Genomic DNA, 26,578 nt, shown 5'->3' with positions numbered 1-26,578 from the left:
GGGCCTGGAGTTTGGTGAATTGAAATTATGTAGATGATACACTCAAAAGTGCATAAAAAATGGTACTACAATATGTCATAGGCAATGATAGATCAAATGTTGTTTTGAGTCAAGTGAAGTGTGTCTACATGTATGTGTGTGTAAGTGTGTGTGTGTTACATCTGCTCCTGCCACGCCCTCTACTTCTCATCCTGTGTCTCCTTAACCTGCCGCTACTCCCCTAGTGCTCTCTCTCTCTGTATGTGTGCATCTGATTGTATGAGGGGAGACAGTACTCAGCCCTGCCACTTCCACGCTGCCAGTTCGTAGCCACTGCTCAGTCAGTCTGCAGTTCAAGTCGTTTGTTCCTGCATAGATCTTTTTATCCAGTTGTGCCTGTTTTTCCCTAGCATGATGCTGCTCTTCTCTCCACTACAGTTCCGTCCGCTCTGACCCTGGTCCCTGTCTCCAGTCCCTCGTCTCGTCAGTCCTGCTTCCCTGCACTGGACCCCTGCTCTACTGCTTCCTTGGTTTCCTTGGATTCCGCTCCAGACCTCCAGACCTGCTTACTCTGCCCCTACTCCCCTTGCCCCAGCCTCAGTTCCTGGTTCCCTGCTACCTGCCCGAGCTCCCCCCTGCCTGCACCCCATCTCTTTTCAATAAATACCTTAATTACCTTATCCCTGTCTCCTCGTCTGAGTCTGCACTTGGTTTCACCTGCTCCGCCCCGCTTAACAGTTTTTATGAGAGCGATAGAGTCTGTGTGTGCGTGCGTGCGTGTGTGCATGTTCCATGTACGACACCATAAGTACACTTCAGTAGATACTCATGTATGGAGCTCGTGTACCAAATCAAAGACACAGTAGAGGGGCGGTCTATATGCCATGTTAGAGGCACATGTAACACTGATCAAGGGATGCTCAGGTTGATAAAACCTAATATCAAAAGGAAAATGTGAGCTTCTAGTCCAATGGCAATATTTCCAAGACAAGTGATTTTAAACCCGAAAAAGTCACTAAGTGGAGTCATTCACCTGTGAATGATATGAAACATGCACTTGTCAAAGCTAAACTCCTGTGTGGCGCAGTGGCATAAGGCACTGCATCTCAGTGCTAGAGGCGTCATTACAGACCCTGGTTTGATCCTGGGCTGTGTCACAACCAGCTGTGATCGGCCAGCGCACAATCGTTCGGGTTAGGGGAGGGTTTGGCCGGAGTATTCCATTATTGTAAAATAAGAATTTGCCTAGTTCTAAAAAATAAACAAACTAAATGCTATTGTAAATGCATAGGTGTGGACAGCGAAATGTAAAAGTGTTTGGAAAGCCAACTGCAATGCATAGGCCTCTATAACATGGACAGTGGCCAGCAGAACGCATCGGTCTTTTTAGGGTTTTCAGGGCCATGGACAGCCAACATGCATAGCCCTCTGTTCTGGAGCACTTTCAGGACACTGGACAGCGCCTCCACATATTTTTTCTTGTTGGTGCAAACAAATCCCACACACAAACTCACTAGTTATAAATTCACTCTGGGTACGGTGTACAACCATTATTCGTCATCTGGCAAGTGTGTGCTCCCTAATCCATTAGTGTGTGTGTATGTGTCTGTGTTTTTGCGTGCGTGCGAGAGAGAGAGAGAGATACATGCGTCGTTGGTTTTATTCCTGTTTCATATTGCTAGGTTTCCATTGAAACAGTCACACAAGAAACAGTCACACAATGAAAGGAGCGGTGGTAATCCATAGACTCTAGACTCTACACTTTCCCCAGTAGTCCGATTTGGGGTTGCTTTAACGTTTGTCATGCTGTCTTCTTTTGGGGGTTTTCAAAGTTGAACCTTTATAATCGTTGTTTTATCAACACATAAAGTCACGACGCGGTATATCCTTCCTCCCCAACCCTACTTTCCCCCCTCCTCTCCCGTTCGGCTTGTGTGGTTCAGTCCCACCCCCTGCCGTCTGGTATTGCCGTCCTCTACAATACAAAGCTGTATTCTCAGTACCTCCCCCTAGTTTCGCTTCCTTTTGCCCTGGACTCGATCAGTCTCTGCCTACCTTCCTTGGCATCCTCACTACCACCTCTTCACCTGCGAACGACTTTCACGGATCCGAGCTCGCCCGAACCTCCCTAGAACACATCGGGATATTTCTTCTTAACTATCGAACTCCCGTTTCCCCACGGGTCGACTTGGTCACTCTGTTTATCTGTGTACTCATGCTTACCAACTTGCCGAACCGAAGGATTTCTCTCTCTTGAGCATGAGAAGGACCGCCAACTCATCCACAATTCAACATCTAAGATTGAGCTACCAGCATGCACACTGGATACATATGCTCCAGCAAAAGTTTTCGGACAGAAAACTAAAGCACCTTGGACCACATATTCCGAGCACAGGGGAGAATCAGTTTTAGGTAAGCCTGAATAAGTGTAGCTTAATTTGCGTTCAATTGTATTGTTTTATATACACACTATACCAGTTATTAGAGTAGCTAGAGGTTATGCTGTAGCTTATTGACAGTTATGGCGATTTTACATGGTCAACATGATAGGATATAGTGTTTTTTTCTGGACGGATGCGTTTTTCTGCTTTATCATTGTCAAATCATGCAGCGTGTTGTCTTATATGTAGCCTATGTGAGTTTTGTGTTTCCATGTGTCCAACCTATGTTGTTGTTATTTATCTCAAGTAACATTCACTAAATGTCCATTACTGTGGATATGAACAACGCTAGATCCTAATACCTTACATTTACATGCAAAGTGAGTTGGTGGTTCAGTGCAGTAGGCGATAGGCTGAATTCTCCTCGCATATGACTGGAGACGGCATGTATGTAATGCGAGGCTGCAGAGGAGGACGAAATAATGAAAGAGCGTAATAGTGAGGGGGAGAAAGCATTAAGAATCAGTTTTCAGTCCACGCATAGTTTCTTTCACACTGACCCTCGCCTCAATGAATGGACCGTCGGAATCAGACCAGGGCACATTGAAGTTCCAGGCACAGCATCATAATATGCTTGTGTATTTTGTTCTAGAAATAACGGGGTTCAGCTCAAACGTCGATTCCCATGTGGGATTATATCAACATTACTACAGTTGATTGTGCAATGTGAGTCCCTATCAGTTCATTTTACAACATACGACTTAAATACCGAAGCTTCTGAAATTCAAGATTTATGCCGCATTTCAATTGCTCACATTTCAAGGATCGTTAGTTTGTTTCTAGCTAATTGTGGAATGAAGGCTACCCGTTTCACCTGCTGTATGGAGTGTAATACAATGGTGAAATGCATTAATGTTTGATGTTAGTCTCTCAGTTGTAAATATGCAGTAATTGGTGTGTCACTTATTTGATCTTATCCGTGAATACCTTCAAACACAGTTTAGACAGAATCCATCGTGCAAGTGTATGCGTGTGTGTATGTGTGTAAAAAATATAGCAAATGCGACAATATCCGGACTGTTGCCTCATGAGTCTACCTTTTCAACACAGACCTGTATGTTGGAGAGCAGCTTGATCAATAATACAAATATGCTGATGTTAATGGATTATTCAAATTAATTCAACAGAGCAGAAATATTATGTTCAGAAAATATATGTATGTTTATGAGGTTGCACCAACGAGCCAAAGTTGCCTCTCCCTCCCTTCAAGTGAAGTTGTGTGAGTGCGCTACTGTCGACTAACTGCTGGGGGAGCTCGCGCTCTTTTGGCCCATGTGTCATATTATCATCTACAGGCAGGATAATTGACTGGTGCTGATGAATACACGATTAGAAATGCAACTCCACTTTTAGTGGGCAATTCGTTTTTTAGAACTAACGACTGGATTTTATAACTAACGACGGGGACTTCTTCTTTACTTTGTGCCTTTAGATATGTGCCAATAGGTGTTCGTCATCCTTCACGTTACAGATCAATCATGTACTCTCAGTTTTACTCTCCTGAACCCATTTTAATTCCACATCAGACAAATGTAATTTCAAACAGACATGGTACAGCAATGATTGAACTAAGATACATTTTCTCTTGACATCTTCGCATGAATCAAATCGTAATAAAGACATATACTGTAGAGTGGTCATTTCAACATGTTCATTTACCAAGATAAAAGTAGGGCACAGCAGCAGCAAGAACAGATTTACTGTCATTGTTAATATCAGTATTGACATCATATCCATACTGCCATGTGGTCTGTTTTGTGAACTAAGTTGAAAGTTGTCAATCGATATAGCTCTCTTCAAGTCCACTCTGAATGACATTCCATTTCTACTCTGCATTTTAAGTGCTCTTTACAATGGACACTTTCCAAGAACTGTTTTGTCGGGCAAGGCATTAACACATACATATTGACAGTATGCCAATATGTTATATCACATTATTCTGCGATTAACATGCATGAAAAAATGTCTACAGTCACAAAACAAAGTCTTTTTTAAAAATATTTCAAATGCCTAATTCAATCAGATGGCCTTTATATTTCATATATGATGGCAACATATAATCATTTTCAAAGAGAAATGGCTCACAATCACATATGCCAAAAAGAAAATGCCTGCAGTAGCTTGAGGCTACAGCTGTGTCCCATGCTTGGTGACACTGTGTTGACAAAGCCTGGGAGTACACACTGCAGCATGATGTTTTGTGACTCCTGCTGTGCACTTCAATGATGGATTGATTGCAACCTCATGTTGCCATGATTCACAAAGGCAAATAAAGGACTACACACTAGAGACTACACACACTTTTACACACACACACACACACACTTTTACACACACACTTTTACACACACACACATACACACACACACACACACACACACACACACACACACACACACACACACACACACACACACACACACACACACACACACACACACACACACACACACACACACACAGAGAGAGATTAGGGTGCATAGTAGCACATTCTCCTTAAATAGATAAACTGGGAGGTAGGCAGTGGCCCATTCTCCTTATGTATGGACAAGAATATCAAATACAAGCCCTCTCAGTGCTGGAGCTAGAAGAGCTAACTGTCTCACATTGCCAAGAGGCATCAGGCGTCTCCACTATTGGCCGGACTAGCAGTGTGCGCTGGTTGCAGCTGGAGTGGCCGGAAAGGATTCCTTCCAGAGGGAATAAAAAACCTGTTTTGATGGGAGGAAAAACTACAGTGGTCAAATCAAGCCATGCGTCAGAACAACACACAACGGATGGTGAACTTCATTCCAAATTGCAGTGGTAATCATTTGACCTGCAGTTGTCCTCTGGCCTGTACTTCTCCTCTGGGGCTACCACAAGACCTAAGCAGAAATGAAGTTGCTGGATGTGTTAGTTGACGTGAGGCTACTGTGGGATTGCTTGACTAGTAACTAAATACAAAAACATCTACGACCTATACGTTATGTACTCCTAGATAAAATGTTATATACACTTGCCCAGAGTGCAACTGTGAGATGTACATACTGTATCTCACCATAGACTCATATACATATATGCATTTCCTACTTACTCTATGTACTTTCCAGTACAGTAGTGAGCTAATGGGATGAGCATGCATGGCTTACCGTGCACAGCAGGGATAGTGCCCTACAGCTGAAGGAAGCCTCAAAAACCTCTCAGCGAGTCAATCAAGGCAGACATTTTTTTTATGCCTGCAAAATTAATATAGACACTTCAATCAATTATTTATCAGTCAAATACGTACCTTCAGGAGGTATTCACATCCCTTGACTTTTTCCACATTTTGTTGTTACAGCCTGAATTTAAAATAGATTACATTGAGATTGTTGGTCACTGGCCGACACACAATAAACCCATAATGTTAAAGTGGAATTATGTTTTTCGAAATGTTTACAAATGGTTCAAATGTAAAGCTGAAATGTGTTGAGTCAATAAGTATTCAACCCCTTTGTTAAGGCAAAAGCCTAAATAAGTTCAGGGGTAAAAATAGTCTTAATTAACAAGTCCCATAATAAGTTGGACGGACTTGATTTTGTTTTATGACTACCTCATATCTGTACCCCACACACAAAATTATCTGTAAGGTCCTCAGTCGAGCAGTGAATTTCAAACACAGATTCAACCACAAAGACCAGGGAGGTTTTTCCAATGTCTCTCAAAGAATAGCACATATAGGCAGATGGGTAAGAATAAAGAAAAGCACACATTGAAAGAAGAAAACTATAGAAGAAAACTGAGGATGTATCAACAACAATACTAACATAATTGACAGAGTGAAAAGAAGGAAGCCTGTATGGAATTTTAAAAAAGAAATGCAACCTGTTTGCACAAGGCACTAAAGTAATACTGGAAAATCAATCAACTTTTTGTCCTGAATACAAAATGTTATATTTGGGGCAAATCCAATACAACACATTACTGAGTACCACGTTCCATATTTTGAAGCATAGTTGCGGCTGCATCATGTTATGGGTATGCTTGTAATCGTTAAGGACTGGGGAGTTTTTCAGGATAACAAAGGAACGTAATGGAGCAGAGCACAGGCAAAATCCTAGAGGAAAACCTGGTTCAGTCTGCTTTCCACCAGACACTGGGAGATGCATTATCCTTTCAGCAGGAAAACCCGATGCCAAATCTACACTGGAGTTGCTTACCAAGAAGACTGAATGTCCCTGAGTGGCCGAGTTACAGTTTTGACTTAAATCTGCTTAAAAATCTATGGCAAGACATAAATGGTTGTCTAGCAATGATCAATCAACAATTTGACCGAGCTTGAAGAGTTGAAAAGAACAATGGGCAACTATTATACAATCCAGGTATGCAAAGCTCTTAGACACCTATCCAGAAAGTCTTACAGATGTAATTCCTGCCAACGGTGATTGTAATGGGTTTGATGTGAATACTTACGTAAATTAGATATTTCTGTATTCTATACATTTGCAAACATTTCTAAAAACATGTTTTCACTTTGTCATTATGGGGTATTGTGTGTAGATGGATGAAAATATATTTAATCCATTTTGAATTCAGGCTGTAACACAACAAAAAGTGTATTAAGTCAAGACAGATGAATACTTTCTGAAGGCAGTGTATACTGTACAGTATATGCACCTTCATCAGGGGGTGAAACCTAATTCTATGTTATACACTGGTGGTGAAGCTGAAGATTAACAGACATTATCTATCCCCACCGTAGAAGACACATCTGTGTGGTTGTGAAATACCACTATTATTTCTAACCTGTGAGTGAATGTCGGTGTATAGAAATGTGTAAAATGTTGATCTGTTGGACTATTTCTTATATCATACACAAAAAAGAGCATGTAATGATTCACCGGAAATCAAGAGCCACAACACAAACATGTTTACTTCAAGAAAGTCTCGTGTTTGGTCAGTGTAAAATAAGTGAGGATGTCCACCTAGCTACATTCTGATCATTTTATGGATAATCCATATATAGATCAATTCACAAATGTAATCCCAACCTTTACTCAAAGGCAGGACCAAGGAAAATGTGCTTTCATTTAAGGAGAGCAAAGAACATAGCCTGATGAACATTGATTGACCAGATACGTTTCTGTTGAAAGACATAGTAGTCTGTACAAACTTGTGAACATCACCTTGGCTTGAATCATCTTGATTTTAGTGCACAGCAAATTATCCAGTGTCTATATGGGTTCACATTTTCAGTGTTACATTAACACAATGCTTAAACCACGAAAGGAGACCACTGTTGAGGTCTGGGAAAAATCTAAGAATATTTTTTTGTTGATACAGTTCATTCAGTGTACACCAGCAAAATAACTTGTTTGGTTAGCGGTGTTTCTGTAGCACACGTGATTTTAGAATTTGCTAAACGAATCACCACTGGATTGATGCAAATAATCATTATCATTCTGCCAGGTAGGCATAGGCTACGTTGTTGTGAACATTTAATTGAAAAGGTTTTTGGGAAAGCCTTTCCATCTACCAGAAAACAGTTATCATTATTAGCATCATCGCTAACGGCTACACAAAGTGGTAGACAAACGCGCACACAGGCAGGGGCATTCCTGCACTGCATCTTCAGAAAGTACGAATCACTGAAGCATTTTGTTCATGTCTGATGATAATCTTGTGCAAATGAATTAATATTCTAAAAGGTTCAATACCTTTAGTTGATTTCCTACAAAGTTCAATACATTATTGCATTTTGTTGAATTCTGTTTTAATGTCTGGATTCCATGATTCCACCTACATTCTCTGCATCGCATATTTTTTTGGGCTCTACATTCAGAATGACTGCCTGCCAGGTTGGGAAGACTATGTTATGAGACTGCCTAAACCATCTAAACTGGAACAGACATTTCATTAACAGATGCAATAAGTCCAGATAGGATTAACAGGTAGGATTACTTTAGAAAATTTGAGTAGCATAAGATTAATTAATTAATCAATCAATGTACGTGCAAACACAAATATTTTAAAAAACAATTACATTTTTTAAACCTGTAATAGAGCATGCTAGGAAATATGATAATGATGGGTGTGGTAATAATGATAATGCTGGTTATTAACACCAATGACTGTTCATTTAACACTTGAATCAACACTCGAAATGTTGCACTGAAAAATTTGCACTATCCACTGGGAACAGACGTCAATTCAATGTCTATTCCATGATGGTTCAACGTAATTTCATTGAAAAACATGGAAACAACCAGAGTGTGCCGAGTGGGTAGGTAACACTGGCCAATTTGCTGTGTGCAAGATTTTGTTTGGGATCTTTTTTTTTTTACTCTTGTCTTGTATAATTTGATAGTTATCTTTTAGCTTCTAATGGATTAGATTAAATTTGAATAGGGGAGAGGCTGGTTCTTTTTGAAAGGCATTTTCATCATGCCATAATAACGCAGCCATTATTGAATCTAAACGGTATTAGCCTCAGGAGAGAGAATGCAATTAAAAGATAATAATGAAAAGTAAATCTTATTGCCTCTGGGTCTACATTGTTTATTGTTTCTGTTCTTCTCACGTTTGTATTTGTTTTGTAGGACATTCTTTTAAATCTTACAGCCTACATTTTCTGTATTTAGACAACAAATTAGACAGTAGCATACATGTTTGAAAGAATGTATGTATTACTATTTTATTGCTAAATGTTTCACTGTCAAGATTCAAATGTTACTTTGGTCAAATCTAGGACTACAGTGCAATGAGTGTTATTCTTGATATGCATTTGAATGAATCACTGATGGACAGAGACCATTTGGATAATTATAGCATATGTCATATTGTGCTGATGACCTGATTCTACAGTTGTAGTATCTTAATTCGATCACCCTGTCGACGGAGAACATTCCTGCAATGCAGGACATTTTTCAATTATGTCTATTTGCAGTTTAAAAAGACGTTTGAAGTTTAATTTCCACTTTGAACTTTCAGACTTGATTTTTCCTTGTATCAACCCCTATAAAAATGTAAATTCATTATAATCCACACAATAATTCAAATTTCCTGTTGCCGCAGGATACACGCTCAAATTAAGATGTAATGCATATGAAGCAACCTGTTTTTTTTTTTGCCACCACTCTCAAAGCTATCAGTCATGAATGAAGGCTTTATGGCTCCACAATCACAAACACATTGCCATGCCTGAGACCATGTATAGTTGACAGTGTGTCTTGGTGTGTTGATGGGTGGCCCTATTCATGCAGGTATATATTTTCTCATTAATATAAAACATTATTATCATCATAAATCTTGCCATATTCATCATGATTGGCTTCGATAATAGTGATATGGAATCCTTACAGTCAAAGCCATTAACAGTACTGTGTTTAACTATGGCTTTTCCTGGATGTTGGGTGGCCAATCAAAAATGCATGTTATGACCAATGGTCAAATAAAAAACTGGTTAATTGTGTAGATAATCCTCTAAGAAAGCCAAAGTTCCAAACCTCATGTCTCTATCATAATATGTTCAAAACATATTAGAGTTCTTACCCTTGTAGGATGGTCAAAATTAGGGTGACTAAATCAATGGAGGCCAGAGAAAAGAAGTGGTCAAAAATCAGGAAAATAAAAACACGCCAGCACACTATCTGATAGGCTTACCATTGAACTCATCATCTATTTTGTCAACTACTAATGCGAAGTTCCTGTTCTTTTTCGAAGAATTCTCACAAAAACAAGCATATCTCCGTGAAATGTCAACGGAGCACTGAGCTATTTATTTTCAAAGCCTTTTACATTTAATTCAGCTCATGTCATGGCAATTTTGCTATGTGCGGCACGCGGGAAACAACTTGGAAGACAACGACCACAAAATGTAAAATCCTATAAAGTTTCAGCGAGAAAGCTGCACTGCTCTGTCAACAAGAGTTTGGTGCTTACTATTGGATGTATTAAGTTACGAAATACCAGTTTTTGGATAGAATGATATGTTTGAGAAAGACTCTGAATCTGAAATATTCAGAACATGAAGAATCATATTTGTCTTGGTAAAATGTATTTTATAACATAAGGAAGTGCAATGTCATTGCCAAAGTGTGTTTTCACCCACTCTGGGCAGAGTGGGTGGACACCCTACTGGATGTCCTTTGAGCCACACTACACCCCCATAAATAACAAAGCCTCCACCATTTGGACAAAATTAGGACCCCCTGAATCTTGAGAAAAAGCCCAGAGGCCTCTGCAGACAGCAGAAGCCCAGTACCTTGGTTGCTTATGTGTTGGGTTGGATTCTATTCTCCAGATCACCTGATGACAGGTTAGAAGGAAGAGATGGAAGAGAAGAAACTCCCCTACGGATGATATTGGGCATCCTTACTGTAGCCTGCTGAGGCTGCTGGGATTATTAATAAACAATGGCAACCTGGTGGGGTGGAAGGGATCCTGCCAGTTGGCAACTCCTCCTCACCGTTGGTACCAGTCAGTCCCCAGTCAGTGCAGTACAGTGAGGGGGCTGGCTGCCAAGGCTGACTGGGAAATTAAAAGCTCACTAAGAAATTCCACATGTGCATCTCTCTCTCTCTCTCTCGTGCTCTCTTTCTCGCCATGCCTCGGTCGGTTGTCTTCTATCTCTGGTGAATTAGAGAATTAGCGTTGTCTTGATGCTAATCCCCCGTTTGATATGCTGCTGTCTAAACCCACGTTCTCCTCCATGTTTTTTGATAGAAAATCCCCCTCCAAAAAAGGCAAGGCCATTTGTTTTTTTCCTTGAGATCAAATAAAGATAGGGTTCAAAGATAAATGTTCTCTCTTTAATGAGATTTACTCATCCTGCACTGTTTGGTGCTCTATCAGTGGTCTCCTTGAAACTATCCTCAGGACCATCTTCTCATACGTGTATATTCTCACTACGAATTTAGTTGTGAATTGAGGATGGTGGTCTGCTTAGATGTAATTGGTGCACTATGTAGAAATAGAGGTACTTAGGCTACTCTGACTCAAGATGTTGATTCATATTTGCCATGTAGGAGCATCTCTGACATGGCTTTCCCAACAATTCTGAATGTCCTGACTTTGCCTGCTCACCCAGCAGACCAGCTGGCTGGTGTGTTTACGGTCATATTCAATCACTCCCTATCCCAGTCTGCTGTCCCCACATGCTTCAAGATGGCCACCATTGTTCCTCTACCAAAGAAGGCAAAGATAACTGAACTAAATGACTATCGCCCCTTGGCACTCACTTCGGTCATCATGAAGTGCTTTGAGAGAATAGTCAAGGATCATATCACCTCCACCTTACCTGCCACCCACTTCAGTTTGCATACCGCCCCAACAGGTCCACAGATGATACGATCGCCATCACATAGCACACTGCCCTATCCCATCTGGACAAGAGGATTACTCATGTAAGAATGCTGTTCATTGACTACAGCTCAGCATTCAACACCATAGTACCCTCAAAGCTCATAATTAAGCTTAAGGCCCTGGGTCTCAACCCCGCCCTGTGCAGTTGGGTTCCTGGACTTTCTGACGGGCTGACCCAGGTGGTGAAGGTAGGAAACAACATCTCGACTTCGCTGATCCTCAACACTGGGGCCCCACAAGGATGTGTGCTCAGCCCCCTCCTGTACTCCCTGTTCACCCATGACTGCATGGCCATGCATGCCTCCAACTTAATCATCAAATTTGGAGATGACACAACAGTAGTGGGCTTGATCACCAACTACAATGAGGCAGCTTACCTCTCACTCAACCTCAACAAAAGCAAGGAGATGATCATGGACTTCGGGAAACAGCAGAGGGAGCACCCCCCATCGATGGGACAGTAGTGGAGAAGGTGGAAAGTTTTAAGATCCTCGGTGTACACATCACAGACAAACTGAAATGGTCCACCCACACAGACAGCGTGGTGAAGAAGAAGCAACAGTGCCTCTTCAACCTCAGGAGGCTGAAAAAATGGGGCTTGTCACCTAAAACCCTCACAAACTTTTACAGATGCACAATCGAGAGCATCCTGTCGGGCTGTATCACCGCCTGGTACGGCAACTACACCCCCTCAACTGCAAGGCTCTCTAGAGGGTAGTGCGGTCTGCACAACGCATCACCGGGGGCAAACTCCCTGCACTCCAGGACACTTACATCACCCGATGTCACAGGAAGGCCAAAAAGATCAAGGACAACAAGGACAACAAACACCTGAGCCACTGCCTGTTCACACCGCTATCATCCAGAAGGCGAGGTAAGTACAGGTGCATCGAGACTGAAAAACAGCTTCTATCTCAAGGCCATCAGACTGTTAAACAGCCAGCACTAACATAGAGAGGTTGCTGCCAACATACAGACCCAAATCACTGGCCGCTTTAATACTTTTGGTTAGGGCTTGTAAGTAAGCATTTCACTGTAAGGTTGTACACCTGTTGTATTTGGCACACGTGACAAATAAACTTTGATTTGACTTGTAATGGATTTAATAAAGGTGTCACTTTCAATAATGCCACTTTAATAATGTTTACATATCCTACATTACTCATCTCAAATGTACATACTGTATTTCATACCATCTATTGCATCTTGTCTATGCCACACGGCCATTGCTCATCCATATATTCACATGCACATATTCTTATTACATCTCTTTACATTTGTGTGTACAAGGTACTTGTTGTGAATTTGTTTGATTACTTATTAGATATTACTGCACTGTCGGAACTAGAAGCACAAGCATTTCGCTACACTCGCATTAACATCTGCTAACCATGTGTATGTGACCAATAACATTTGATTTCTAATGTGTGAAAATAGTTTGTAAGGATGTCTTTGGCTCAAAGACGGATGGCTATGAGATAGATGAAAGTTACTAAGAAACAACCTCACACACTGGGCACACACAGTGGGCACATACATTGTTTCCACTTAATTTCAATGAAATTACATTGAACCAATATGGAATAGATGTTGAATTGACCACTGTGCCCAGTGGGTAGGAATCTCTGCAATGGTTTGAGACTAGATACAGTCATTTGCGTCACATCATCATCAGCGTCACATCATCATTGTCGTTGTCATCATTATCATCTTCTACTTATTTTTCATCCTCTTCCTCATCACCCCACCGTCGTCATCATCATCATCACTGACTGCATGCATAAGCTCTTGATCTGGTGCCATTGTTCAGCTCAGAGTTAAGCTGCCTTTTTTGCGCCTTGTACCGAGAGAAAGACTTTTTAAAAAGCCACCAAATCATTCAGGCAGTCCTGAATCTACCCAACTAAACTGCAATATCAGCTATGGGGGGAAAATTGCTTGGTGCAGCGGGTTTTCGACATCGCCTGCCCGGTCCCTCACAATAACATGCGGCCAGGTGTAGAGGGAGGAGGAGGAAAAACAAGAGGAGTCTGCTTGATTTAGCGGTAATTATAGAGAGTATTTCCTCCGTCTCTCCTCTCTCTGTGAGTGGAAGCGAGTTTCCAATTCTAAGTCCTGTCACCTCGTGATCACTAACGGGTAGAAAGTACCTATTAGAGATAGGGCAAATTGCAGGGGGCTTCTCCCATGGTCCTCGTTGGGGCGCTTGGGGTGATGGTGAGGGGGAGGATGGGGAGTGAGGGGAGATGGAGGTTGAGGTGTTGAGGAGACTGTGGAAACTGTTTTTTAAACTCTGGAGACTTTTCAGAGGCAATGACTTCGACATTTGAACTCAGGGAATACATCCGTACTATTTTCCCTCCCCACATATAAAATCTAGGGAAGGCCTGCTCTAGGAGTGTGATGTAATTTCCCTTTCCTAGAATAAGACCGTTTCTAGAGTTCAGAAAATAGACCCTCTTTTTAAGGGTGAGTGCTTCTGGTGATTTGGCTACCTGGGTTACCTTAGTAATGACAGTATCAGCAATGGCTGACGCCCATGATATTGCATTTGATTGATCGTTTTTAGGATAATATTAGACGATTGATAGATATGCACACTTGGTCATTTTCAAGGTCTTGTTTGATCCTAAGCCAGGGTTTCCCAAACTCGGTCCTTGGAACCCCAAGGGGAGCACCTTCTGTTTTTTGCCCTATACACAACTGATTCAAATAATCAACTTATCATCAAGCTTTAATCATTTGAATCAACTGTGTAGTGCTAGGGCAAAAAACAAAACGTGCACCCCTTGGGGTCCCAAGGACCGAGTTTGGGAAACGCTGTCTTAAGCCAATGCTACTCAGTCATCTTTCTTTATAAGCTGGGAAAGTGCTGCTTCCAACAGCCAACTGAGTATATAGACTTAAGTGAAACAACCTCATTGTCAGTGATATCTTTTGTGTCATTATAGCAGTCTGTTACTGTGGAAAGTCATGTAGTCCTTTGTTGCTGCTCGCCAAAGAGATTCATTTTCCATACTCTCCAAATCCTCAATCCCACTATCTTTGTTTGCTTGGTATTGACTCAAGCCCGAATTCTAACTTCAGTGCTTTTAACTGCACTGCATTGATGGACTTTCAGATTTGTGTGAACATGTCCATATCTGAAGTTAGAATTAAGCCCATTTCGGTCGATGCCTTTTCACTTCAATAGATGAATCAGTTTGCACCCATTTTGAGCCATAGGAGAAATTGGGAAAATGTTGATTGAGCAGACCAACTGTGATTCGTAATATGTTGTGTGCCCACCCAACTGGAGGATGATTGAATGACATAGGCTTGGGCAACCTAACTCCATCAACAGTTTTCTCCATTTGCGTGTTCCCTAATTTAAAATCACATGAAATCTCCAGCCACCAAAACTATGCCAATGCATTATACAAATCATTGTTATCGGTTGTTTCCCAGATTTGGCTTCTATTTAGGCTTACTTTGCACAACAGACAAATCCCTTCAATCATTAATTCGAGACGTTCGTCAAAACCTCAGTGCGTTTGAAATATAAATGCGATGCAGTCATTTGCGCATGGCGTGATGACTAATTCCTTCAATCATTAATTTGAGACATTCGTCAAAACCTCCGTGCAACTTGATGCATTTCCTCATGAAACCCCCCCCCAGAACCAACAAGGGTCCCAGGCACTGAGATGGAAATGAGTCGTGTTTGATGTTGTCGGGCGCTGACTGAAGACACAGAGTGTTGCAGACACACAATATCTCATGTGATTCAGTCAGTCAGCTTGGTGCTGATTTACTTCATATAGTGTAGTGCCTCATAATACGGCCCGTGCTAACTGGTGGTGTAGTAGTGGCTTAAACAGTGCAGCACCACATTTTGCTGGACACTGACTGCACACAGAGTGCTGTGTATTGAACCCTTGGTGTTAATGCTCAGTCACCCATACCACTTACATGTACAGTATGAGCTGCTGCTGTGTTTGACAGGCAGAGAGAGACGCTAAGTTGATCCTCAGAGACAAGGGGCACGTAGGGACACACACAGGCTCAAATAGGCAGGCATCCATCTACTCTTGTCAAATACCCTGTCAGACATGTACACACACACACCTGGCCCTGCTCTCCATCCATATATCCCCACAGAGTGCTGTGTTGTCCTGCTGATGGAGGTAATGCTGTTCGTTGTAATGATGAAGAGGCCTGTGTACATGAAGCTAGCTGAAGCAGGTACAGTATCCTCTCCAGGCTTTACGCAAAGTCAGCACAACAACAATGGAGGGCAGAGCAGAGGCCATGGCGTGTAGAAGTTGCTATAGTGAGCAGAAAAATGTGCAATGGAAGTTATGTTTTGATAGCTTTAGAACAGAACACATATAAAATGTGTCTGTTGTGATATTCTATTTCATTGACCACCAACATTGACTTGTTATTTAGATTTTTGGAGTAGTCGTCTTTTTTGTTTGATTCGATGCATCATTTTCATAACCACTGCTCCCTAGAGATATGAGGGGTGATCTGCATGAATACAGACTGCAACCCATTTCAATAGACAGAAACTAACACTGGCTCTGGTTATGGAAGAACCTATATTCACAGAAGGCTTGTGACATCACCCAGTTCTGTTATGGCACCTAGCAAGTTTGGAAAATCTGGTCCTTTAATTATTTAGAATAGACAACTTCTCCTTTCGGATGACATGGAACATAGATTCACCCAGCACTTGTGATGATAGATGAAGTCTCACTGTGTAGGGATTTATTACACACAGGCAGCATTACGATATGCTTACTTACAAAAATATAAACGCAACCCGTATATTGTTAGTCCCATGTTTCATGAGCTGATGTAAAAAGATTCCAAGAAATGTTCCATGCACACCAAAAGCGTATTTCTCTCAAATTTGTTTATATCTCTGTTAGTTAGCATTTCTCCTTTGCCAAGATAATCAATCCACCTGACAGGCGTTGTGTATCAAGAAGCTGATTAAATAGCATGATCATTACACAGGAGCACCTTGTGCTGGGGACAATAAAAGGCCACTCTAAAATGTGCAGTTTTGTCACACAACACAATGCCACAGATATCTCAAGTTTTGAGGAAGCGTATAATTGGCATGCTGACTGCAGAAATTTCCACCGGAGCTTTTGACAGAGAATTTAATGTTAATTTCTCAACCATAAGTCGCTTCTGGCGTCAATTTAGAGTATTTGTCAGTATGTCCAACCACTCTCACAATCAGCAGTTTGCTGATGTTGTGAATATAGTGCCTCATGGCGGAGGTGGGGTTATGGTACGGGCAGGCATAAGCTACGGACAATGAACACAATTGCATTTTATTGATGGCAATTTGAATGCACAGAGATACTTTGACGAGATCCTGAGGCCCATTGTCGTGCCATTCATTCATCCGCTGCCATCACCATGTTTCAGCATGATAATGCACAGACCAATGTTGCAAAAATCTGTACACAATTTCTGGAAGCTGAAAATGTCCCAGTTCTTCCATTGGTTGCCTAATCACCAGCTCTTGATCGAAGTGTACGACCGCGTGTTACAGTTCCCGCCAATATCCAGCAACTTTGCACAGCCATTGAAGAGGAGTGGGACAACATTCTACAGGCCACAATCAACAGCCTGATCAACCCTATGCGAAGGAGATGTGTCACGGTGCATGAGGTTAATGGTGGTCACACCAGATACTGACTGGTTTTCTGATCCACGCCAGTACCTTATTTTAAGGTCTCTGTGACCAACAGATGCATACAGTGTCTGTATTCCCAGTCATGTCAAATCCATAGATTAGGGCCTAATGAATTTATTTAAATTGACTGATTTCCTCATATGAACAGTAACTCAGTAAAATCTTTGAAATTGTTGTATGTTGCGTGTCTATTTTTGTTCAGTGTACATATTGGAGTAAGCAATATTGTTGTTGCATGGTAAATGAACACATTAGCCCTGTGGGTATGGCTTGGGAGCTATATAAAGAGGACAACTCAGGGGAAAGATGAGCAGCAGAGCAAATATTTCAAAGGCAAGAAGTCAAGAGCACTCCATTTAAAATAGGGGATGGTAGAATTTGGGTGGCAGAAACCAATATCAAGGGCATGTTTTCACCAATGATAACCTCCAGGAACTAGGGAGGTAAGGAAGAGAAAAGAAAGCTTTCCCTTCCCAAAAATGCACAATCCTTTCAGTCATATCAGCCCTTAAACGTCTGCCTTGGACACCTCTACATATGCAGTGTGTTTGAGTGTGTGTTTAAGGTGTATTGGTATGAGCACGCATAGTACCCTTTCACTACCTCTCCTCACTAAGCTATTGCCTTTGATTAAGCAAAGTGCTACCTATTTGCTCTGCTTCTGTGGCTGAACACATTCAAACCACTTTCCAACTACTTTCTATCGCTTAACGCCCTCTAAAAGCCTTAGGTGGCAGTGGCACAACCAATGAATTAAATCAAACACACAAAGTCGATCCTCTCCCCACACCCCACCTCAGTGCAAAAACACAGCGTTTAATAATCATCGGAAAACAGCGAGGCAAAGCCGTGACCTCCATTTGTTTGCCGAGGCTATTTACAGCCTCCATGGCGCTTGTGTTTACGACTGTATCATTGAAGGCCTAGACATCATCAGAACAGAGAGATCTCATAACAATCATTTTTTCAGTTTTAATTCATTGGCAGCTCCTGTTTGCATCTGCTGTGAGACAGTGCCAAGCTGTCTCGATAGTTTCCGTCCCAAATCATAATTATTTTAATCCCCATTCGAGTCAGGGATGATTATCATTACCAAGGGAGCCCTTGACACTAGGGTAATAACTGCACTGAAATGCATCCAGGTCTATCAGACAGAGGCGTCCAATTCTACTGGAGGCAGGAAGAAAGTAAACAGCTGAGACTGTGAGGGCCCTCATTAAAACAGCACACTGGCTAGTGAACAGAGCAGTGCTGCTACACTTTGAGAGACCACCCCACCTCATTTCAACTGCAGAAAGAGAAACAGAGATGTGCTGTAGTTTCAAACTGGTATTTGTGTGTGTTTTTAAGTATCTCTTTCTGCTTATGTGTTTGGTCTCTGACATGATATACATTTTCAAACATGCTCAATTTCCTATGACATACACATTCATTCAAATACAAGAATTGAAACTAGAAATGATGTAGGACCTCACTCAAAATGGATCATTCAGCGGAGGGGGGTTATAAGTGAAACAAGGACTCAGCCTTTGGAACTGAACAAAACAACTTTGCAATATTGATATTCCTACATCTGCTAGCCCTGATGCATAGCAGGCTCTGGGTGCTGCTGAGCTTTTTAGCTTCGCAAGGCTTCATGAAGGAGGAATTGAGATGGGAGCGTAAGGCTTTTTCTCTACCATCTGCTAGGTGTCTCTGCAGATTCCTTCTGATTTATGGGTAGCGTCCTCTTTGCTACGCTCCCTCTGCTTTCCCTCCGTTTCACCAATTTATGACGTTGAATTAAGAACAATGGAACCGTTGACCGTCCCCTTTAAAACCCCTATACCTCCTCTCCTCAGAGCGAGACGGCGGTCGGATAGCGTCCCGGAGTAGAGAGAGTCTCCTTCCAGGGAGCTCGCGAGGCACTGTATGTGTCAAGAAGTGAAATGGGGGATAAACATTGTACTGGGGCTGGAAATTAGGTCAGTAAATTCAGGCATGGCATTGCGTCGAGGGCAGAGAGTGGGTGGGTGGCGGAGGGGGAGAGCGGATCGTGGGCCCAGACAAAAATAACGCACTGCAGCGAGGACTGAACCTCGCTCGCATAGTGCCAGGGGTCTGGTCCCCTGAGAGGGAAGCAGCTGTTCCATATTCCTGTCAGGGAGACATGAAAACAAGAGCTGACTGCAAACATGCCCTCCTTTGAAAACGTCTCAGTGAAAGGTTAGCGTTAGCCGTGGCGTGAATGAGGAAGTGCTGGTAACAACATTTTTTGGGGGGGTTAGATTGTGATGCCATTAGGATTTGCTGAGGTAGGACGGTCGATGGCTGTCTCGCGACTCTTTGAGCATCACCTTGTAAACGGTTTCAGTGTGCAACAGAGATGAGGAGGAAAACAACTATGGTTTTTTTAGGGGGGGGGGGGCGCACTCCTGCCTCCTGATTTTGAAATAGAGCGAGGCGAGTCATCCATCTTTCCACATCTTTCCACACATATTTCTCTGAGACAAAAAGCTGTCCCCGTGGTTCAATTTGAGCCTCGCGATACGTAGCACAGCTGCCTGACAACAACATTGCGTCACCCCCTACAGCCCAACCCAGCACCGATGGGAAGATTTAAGTGTTGTTGTACAGATACACACAATTATGATGGATCTGTCACAGCAGGGGTAGCAGGAGGCGTACTCCGCCGTTTAATTCCACAGATAATTAGAGAATTAACAACAGCGCTGCGTCTCAGTCTTGCTTTTTGAGCTTGTTTTGTTGATGTACAAGCACTTTTATTTCCTTTTTTTAAACCAAGCAATGGTTTACATGAACACCCTAAAATACTTCACACACTTTGAAAGACATATACACACTCAGACACACACATACACACACTTCGAGACAAGCACACACACACACACACACACTTCCAACACACTTCCTCAGAGACACATACTCATGTTCTTTCCCATATCGGGCGCTCCCATTGTTACACTCTTTTTCAGTTGAACTGGTAGAAAGGGCCAGTCAGGATAACATCACTTGACATTTACATGTGTGAGCACAGAACAACTGCAGTGGGTAGCAATGTCATTTACCTCCTCTCCTGCTCAGGGTCTGATTCATGTCGGGGGTCCTATAGAGGTACTTGGAGTGTGACCTGCTCAGAGAAGGACAGCAGGGCTTCCGTGCTTCCGCATTTCATCTTACATCATTTCATTGGAGCATTACGACAGGCTAGCTGCATGATCAACCTATTAAGGATTTTTTTGCTCCCTTGCTTCTCAATGGAAGTTGTGAGGAAAACAAGTTGGGATGTACGGGGAAAGCTGCGAAAGGGGATTATCATCAGTGGACCACCGAGCAAATTAGCTAGAGCGTTTGGAAGCCAATTTACAGTTTGACAAATGATTCATCTTCATCTATAACACACACACCCGCGGTGGAAGGTGTATTGACAGATACGAAATCCCATAGACTGCAGTGCTAGCTTTTCAGGGATGTGGTAAAAGTGTCTAGCGCTGACCGAGAAGACAGAATGGTTTTGCTATGCATGTACTACTTGGGTTTTTTGCGACAGCTCACATCATGGGCTTCTCGCAGAATGAGAATTTGTTCTCCAAAAATCAGTCAGGTGTTCACTGCAGTCAGGGACAAACAGCAGCTAATGTGAAATTGGAAATACTGTAGCTTGCTGCAGTGGTGTGTTTTGCTGACAATTCGAGGCAGGACATGACTGTTTGTTATATGGCACCCTTGCTTGATTTGGCTTATTTTTGTTTCTTTGTTTTCTTTTTCCATCTTTTCCTCACATGCTTCCTTTGACGAGAGAAAAAGACACAGAAAACATTGAAATCCACACAGGTGTGACAGCTCATCAAACTGTGGAATAATTAATTAAACTAGTTCTCCCATTGCATGGAGAAATGGAATCGTTAAGTTGGATAGTTTGAAGTGTTTTCCAGAATTGTATTTCCAAAATAGCTTCCCGCAGAGACAGACGACGATTAACAGTGAATTATATTTTGTACATTTTTATTCCAAGTTAGGGTTTCCGCTGCGCCTAATTGATCTGCATCATATACTGCGACACCTTGACCAGCCAAGCTGTTGGTCTTCCTTCCACACGCTTCAGACCTTGTTAATTACCTGGCTTTACGACAGAGCTGGTCCCTCTTTAGAAGAACTGCATAAAACCTGTCTGACGTCATCACTATTCCACTGGCGGCTCCTAGACGAGCCTCACCACTCCACAGCGGCCTCGCCCGCCCCGGACGATGGGCGAAATGCTACTCACTCACCGCCCATTTCTGCCTCCTGCCCTCTCTTCGGCTCCCATTGATCCGTCCCCTTACAGATCGGAATACAATAATTCAGAGCCAGGTAAATTGGAGCAATAACTCAGGCCATTAGAGAATTAGTTTGTTTTAAAAATCGGCCAATGATCCTGGGCCGAGCTGATTGGTTGGGGAGCGACCCAGGCATTTAATTATTGAGCGGAGGGCCTGCTGAGCTATGTCTTCTGAAGGTCAGAGTGCCACTGCAATCTTAAGTAAAGCAACAAAAGGAGGGAAGCAAGGGAGGGAGAAATCCAGTACAAATGAACTTAGCCCGGCCGCCCGCATTCCTCTGTTACTTCCCAAGTGGCAGTCCATTACCACGCCTGTCCAGACGTCGCTGCAGGCTGGATTATAATAATTCTCATAATTCTGCAGGCTCCCTGTGTGGCAAAACTCTCCCCGTCTTTTTCTCCCTTCTGTCGCTCTCCACCATTACTCCATTCCATCCCACTATCCCTCCCTGAATGCTTTAATACATAAGGTAACAGATTCGCAGATGAGTCAAACCTGCCACGTTGAACTGACATCCATCAATAGCTTATGTTACTGCTGACATCACTGCTTGTATTACCTCGCTACCGCTGGGACCTAATGCATTCTACAACAGGACCCCTGACAGCAGTGCAGAGCCGACCACATCTGTGCCTGTCCAAAATAGGTCTTGCAACAGAGAGCTTAGCATCAAGAACTATGTCTTGATAAAGCACTGGATGGATTGAATATCCTTGGGCCCCCCCTAGAGGCTAGTCCAGTCTGCCCCATGTCTGTTAGATAAGCGGCCACAAAGCAACAGGCTTCATTCTCCACTGTCCTCCCTTCCTCATTGGGACCCAGAATACAAATGCGGGTACAAGCATCCCGTTTTTGTGAACTATGTGGAACAAAGAGGTGGCTCAGGCCCCACACACAGGGGAGGAAGGCATCGATCGATGGGCGGTGGGAGGCTACGAGATCCACATGGAGAATGAGTTCCTCAATGAGCCAGGAGGGGTGGGTGGATGTGGGGAGTTGCTATGTGAATAGGACCGTTTAAAGGGGGCTCGCACAAACAACGCTCCCTTGTTGTTTCTCTGTTATTTGCTGAGGCAGACTTCCTCCTCTCTTTACCCTGGTTATTCAGGGACTCAATTGATCTCTTTCTCTCTCTCATTCCCTCGCTCTGCCTTGGTACACAACACTTTCAAAATACATATTCATGTACATATTCAAGGCTATTGTGTGAAAATTGAGGGAGATTTCAAATAGTGTGGTTCTTCTTACGCAATGGGAGGCAACCAAATCGCGGATGGAGAGAGACGTGTAGTGAGGGATAATGCATCTGATGTTGATTTTCTCTGGGAGGTGTCCACCAGGAAGTTGCCTGTATGTGAGTACAACTGCCTACAGTAGCTAGCATGAAATCAGGCTACTGCACTGTACACTCTTTATTCTCAAAGTACAAGAGGTCTAATCTGTAAAGATATATCATTATGGTGCAAATCCTCCCCTCGGTTTTGTAGATACAGTCTGATGATATCTCACCCCCCCAAAAATTGCATTTGCGGACTGAAGTTTGTCTGGTACTATTTCCTGTCCATTTGGATGTAGATGTTAGTGTACAGCTCAGCGAGACAGTGATTTTATATACAACAGTTGGTATGAGGCTGCTCCGGGCCACAATAATAGGGGAAACAAACTGGTATCAGAAGGAATTATCCACACAACTCCTGCCTGTCAGACAACACAGATCTGAGCAATTTCAGAGGCTGTTGAGTAGACTGTATGTTTGGATACTAGCATGGCAGTTAGAGTGGAGTGCACTCAGAGAGAAAGAGAATGCTGCTGGTCTGAATGCTGTCTTGATACCCCTGGGCCAGCAATCAGACCTGCACCGCTCTCATTCAGTGTAAAATAGTAAAAACATGCATGTCTGTCTGGAATGGACAAGTCTGTCTGAATAAGTCTGCCTGGGTAAGGAGGACGTCTGTCGCTAGGGGTGGCTAGGGTCAGCATCTTGAGAGAGAGAGATTATTTTTGTAGCTGCAGGGGGGGTCTGTGTGTTGGTGGCTGTGCCAGGGTCTCTGGCTGTTCTGCCAGGGCATCTGTGCTGCCATTGATCTCAGTAGGCAGAAACAAACAGGGGTGATCTGGCTGACACATACAGGGCCTGTTCAAATCCTGTTGCCTTCATCTGTCCTGCTGTCTCACAGAGAGTGAAAGAGAGAAATACTCAACTTGGTGGACGCAGTGTTTTCTTAAAGACTTTAATTAAGAGAATTGAAATGATGTGTGCGTAGTTACCCTTTTTTTCCAGGGTCATATGCAGTATAGTATAATATGCAGCACCAGTCAAAAGTTTGGACACACCTACCCATTCAAAGGTTTTTCTTTATTTGTACTATTTTCTACATTGTCAAATAATAGTGAAGACATCAAAGCTATGAAATAACACATATGGAATCATGTAGTAACCAAAAAAGTGTTAAACATATTAAAATATATTTAGGATTCTTCAAAGTTAACACCCTTTGCCTTGATGACAGCTATGCACACTCTTGGTATTCTCTCAAACAGCTTCATGAGGCTGATCGCCTGGAATGCATTTTTTTAAATATTTCTAACTAGGCAAGTCAGTTAAGAACAAATTGTTTTTTACAATGACAGCCTACTGGTGAACAGTGGATTAATTGCCTTGTTCAGGGGCAGAAAGACAGATTTACACATTGTCAGCTCGGGGATTCAATCCAGTAACCTTGCAGTTACTGACCTAATGCTCTAACCACTAGGCTACCTGACACCCACTTAACAGGTGTGCATTGTTTCCTTCTTAATGTGTTTGAGCCAATCAGTTTTGTTGTGACAAAGCAGGGGTTGTATACAGAAGATAGTCTTATAAAATAATTTAGCGATATGATGAAACTGGCTCTCATGAGGACCGCCACAGGAATGGAAGACCCAGAGTTACCTCTGCTGCAGAAGATAAGTCCATTGGAGTTAACTGCAACTCAGATTGCAGCCCAAATAAATGCTTCACAGAGTTCAAGTAACTTGGATTTTGGGCCCCATGAAAATATATCACATTGGGCCCCACCACCACCACAGGCCACACAAACCCTGTGCAACTGCTGTAACCACACACCTCCAGACCCAATTGACTCATTCAAAGCTTTAAATAACTCTACCTTTGCAGGCTTGCAACTCTTGTAGTCCAATATTTACTGACAGGGAGCAGTGAAAATATTACACTGTGCAGACATGCATGCAACATTCTGCATACAGTGGAAGTCCCTATTTGATGCGAGACAGATACCCTCTATAAGAAATGTGCTAAAGGCTATCTTTTACAGCCTAAATGTAATTTTAATGGTAAGATTCTTGAATAGAAAATTCTCTTAACATTAATGAATAACTTAAAATAAATATAACTTAAATATACTGTACATTAACGTCTTCAATTAAAATAAATTAACACTATCATCTATAGAATGATATAACAAACTAAATAATAAAATCAAGTATAAGTATACATACCAACTAAGTATACATACCAACTAGAAAATAAGCAGCTGTAAAAGTGGAAATAGAAACCAAAATGGAAATTAAAAAGGCCTGATGGTGGCGCTATAGGAAAGGTCAAGTGGTCACCAAATCAATAGGTTTCTTCCACTTGGGGTCTTGATTGTGCACAGCACATTTTATGGCAATCCAGTCATTACTTTGAGATATATCTTGTTCTCGGTCTGTTCTCAGTCTTGTTCTCAGCCTGTGGGCATCATGTGTGTCTTGATCCAATATCCATAGACATGCCATTTCACAGTTATCACTGGCCCTTGCACAGCCTTATTCACCAAGAGCCCAGCGCTGAGCCTTCTTGCTAGCAAAGTCACTGATCAAGTCTTTGAAGTAGAGGTCGACCGATTAATCGGAATGGCCGATAAATTAGGGCCAATTTCAAGTTTTCATAACAATCAGTAATCTGCATTTTTGGACTCCAATTATATTGCAATCCACAAGGAGACTGTGTGGCAGGCTGACCACCTGTTACACGAGTGCAGGCAGCAAGGAGCCATGGAGCCAGTTGCTAGCTAGCATTAAACTTATCTTATAAAAAACAATCAATCTTAACATAATCACTAGTTAACTACACATGTTTGATGATATTACTAGTTTAACTAGCTTGTCCTGCTTTGCATATAATCAATGGGGTGTGTGAAATTGTGTCACTTCTCTTGCGTTCAGTATAAGCAGAGTCAGGGTAAATGCAGCAGTTTGGGTCGCCTGGCTCATTGCGAACTGTGTGAAGACCATTTCTTCCTAACAAAGACCGTAATTAATTTGCCAGAATTTTACATAATTTTGACATAACATTGAAGGTTGTGCAATGTAACAGCAATATTTAGATTTAGGGCTGTCACCCATTCGATAAAATACGGAACGGTTCTGTATTTCACTGAAAGAATAAACATTTGGTTTTCTAAAGGTTTCCGGATTTGACCATATTAATAATCATATTTCTGTGTGTTTATTATATTATAATTAAGTTTATGATTTGATAGAGCAGTCTGTCTGAGCGGTGGTAGGCAGCAGAAGGCTCGTAAGCATTCATTCAAACTGCACTTTTCTCCGTTTGCTGTGTGGGGGTTGGGCAAAATCAGAGGCTCTCTGGATGTTTACTTTTTGCCAAATAACAAGACAATAAACCATTAGTTTTATCAGTACATTGTAAATAAAATATTGTATTAATGATGATAGGTTAATAATTGAATTTTGAAATGTTTTTTTTTAGGGCCCCTGTTAGTCACAGGCCCTTAGAATCATCCTACCCCGGCGCCCCTGGTTACGACATG

The 26,578-nt window shown here is 42.2% G+C and overlaps 1 protein-coding gene across 1 annotated transcript in view; it reads left to right on the top strand.

Annotated features, from left to right (window-relative positions):
- Positions 1 to 1,977: 1,977 nt before the first annotated feature.
- Positions 1,978 to 26,578, top strand: part of LOC112231012 (BMP/retinoic acid-inducible neural-specific protein 1) — a 115,529-nt gene continuing 90,928 nt past the window's right edge. The window contains exon 1 of the mRNA XM_024397503.2: positions 1,978 to 2,391. The gene's annotated coding sequence lies outside the window, so the exon portion shown is untranslated. The remainder of the gene's footprint in view (positions 2,392 to 26,578) is intronic.

The sequence above is a fragment of the Oncorhynchus tshawytscha genome, linkage group LG33 (assembly GCF_018296145.1).
Source record: "Oncorhynchus tshawytscha isolate Ot180627B linkage group LG33, Otsh_v2.0, whole genome shotgun sequence".
NCBI lineage: Eukaryota > Metazoa > Chordata > Actinopteri > Salmoniformes > Salmonidae > Oncorhynchus > Oncorhynchus tshawytscha.
This window is presented reverse-complemented; position numbering and strand designations above follow the sequence as displayed.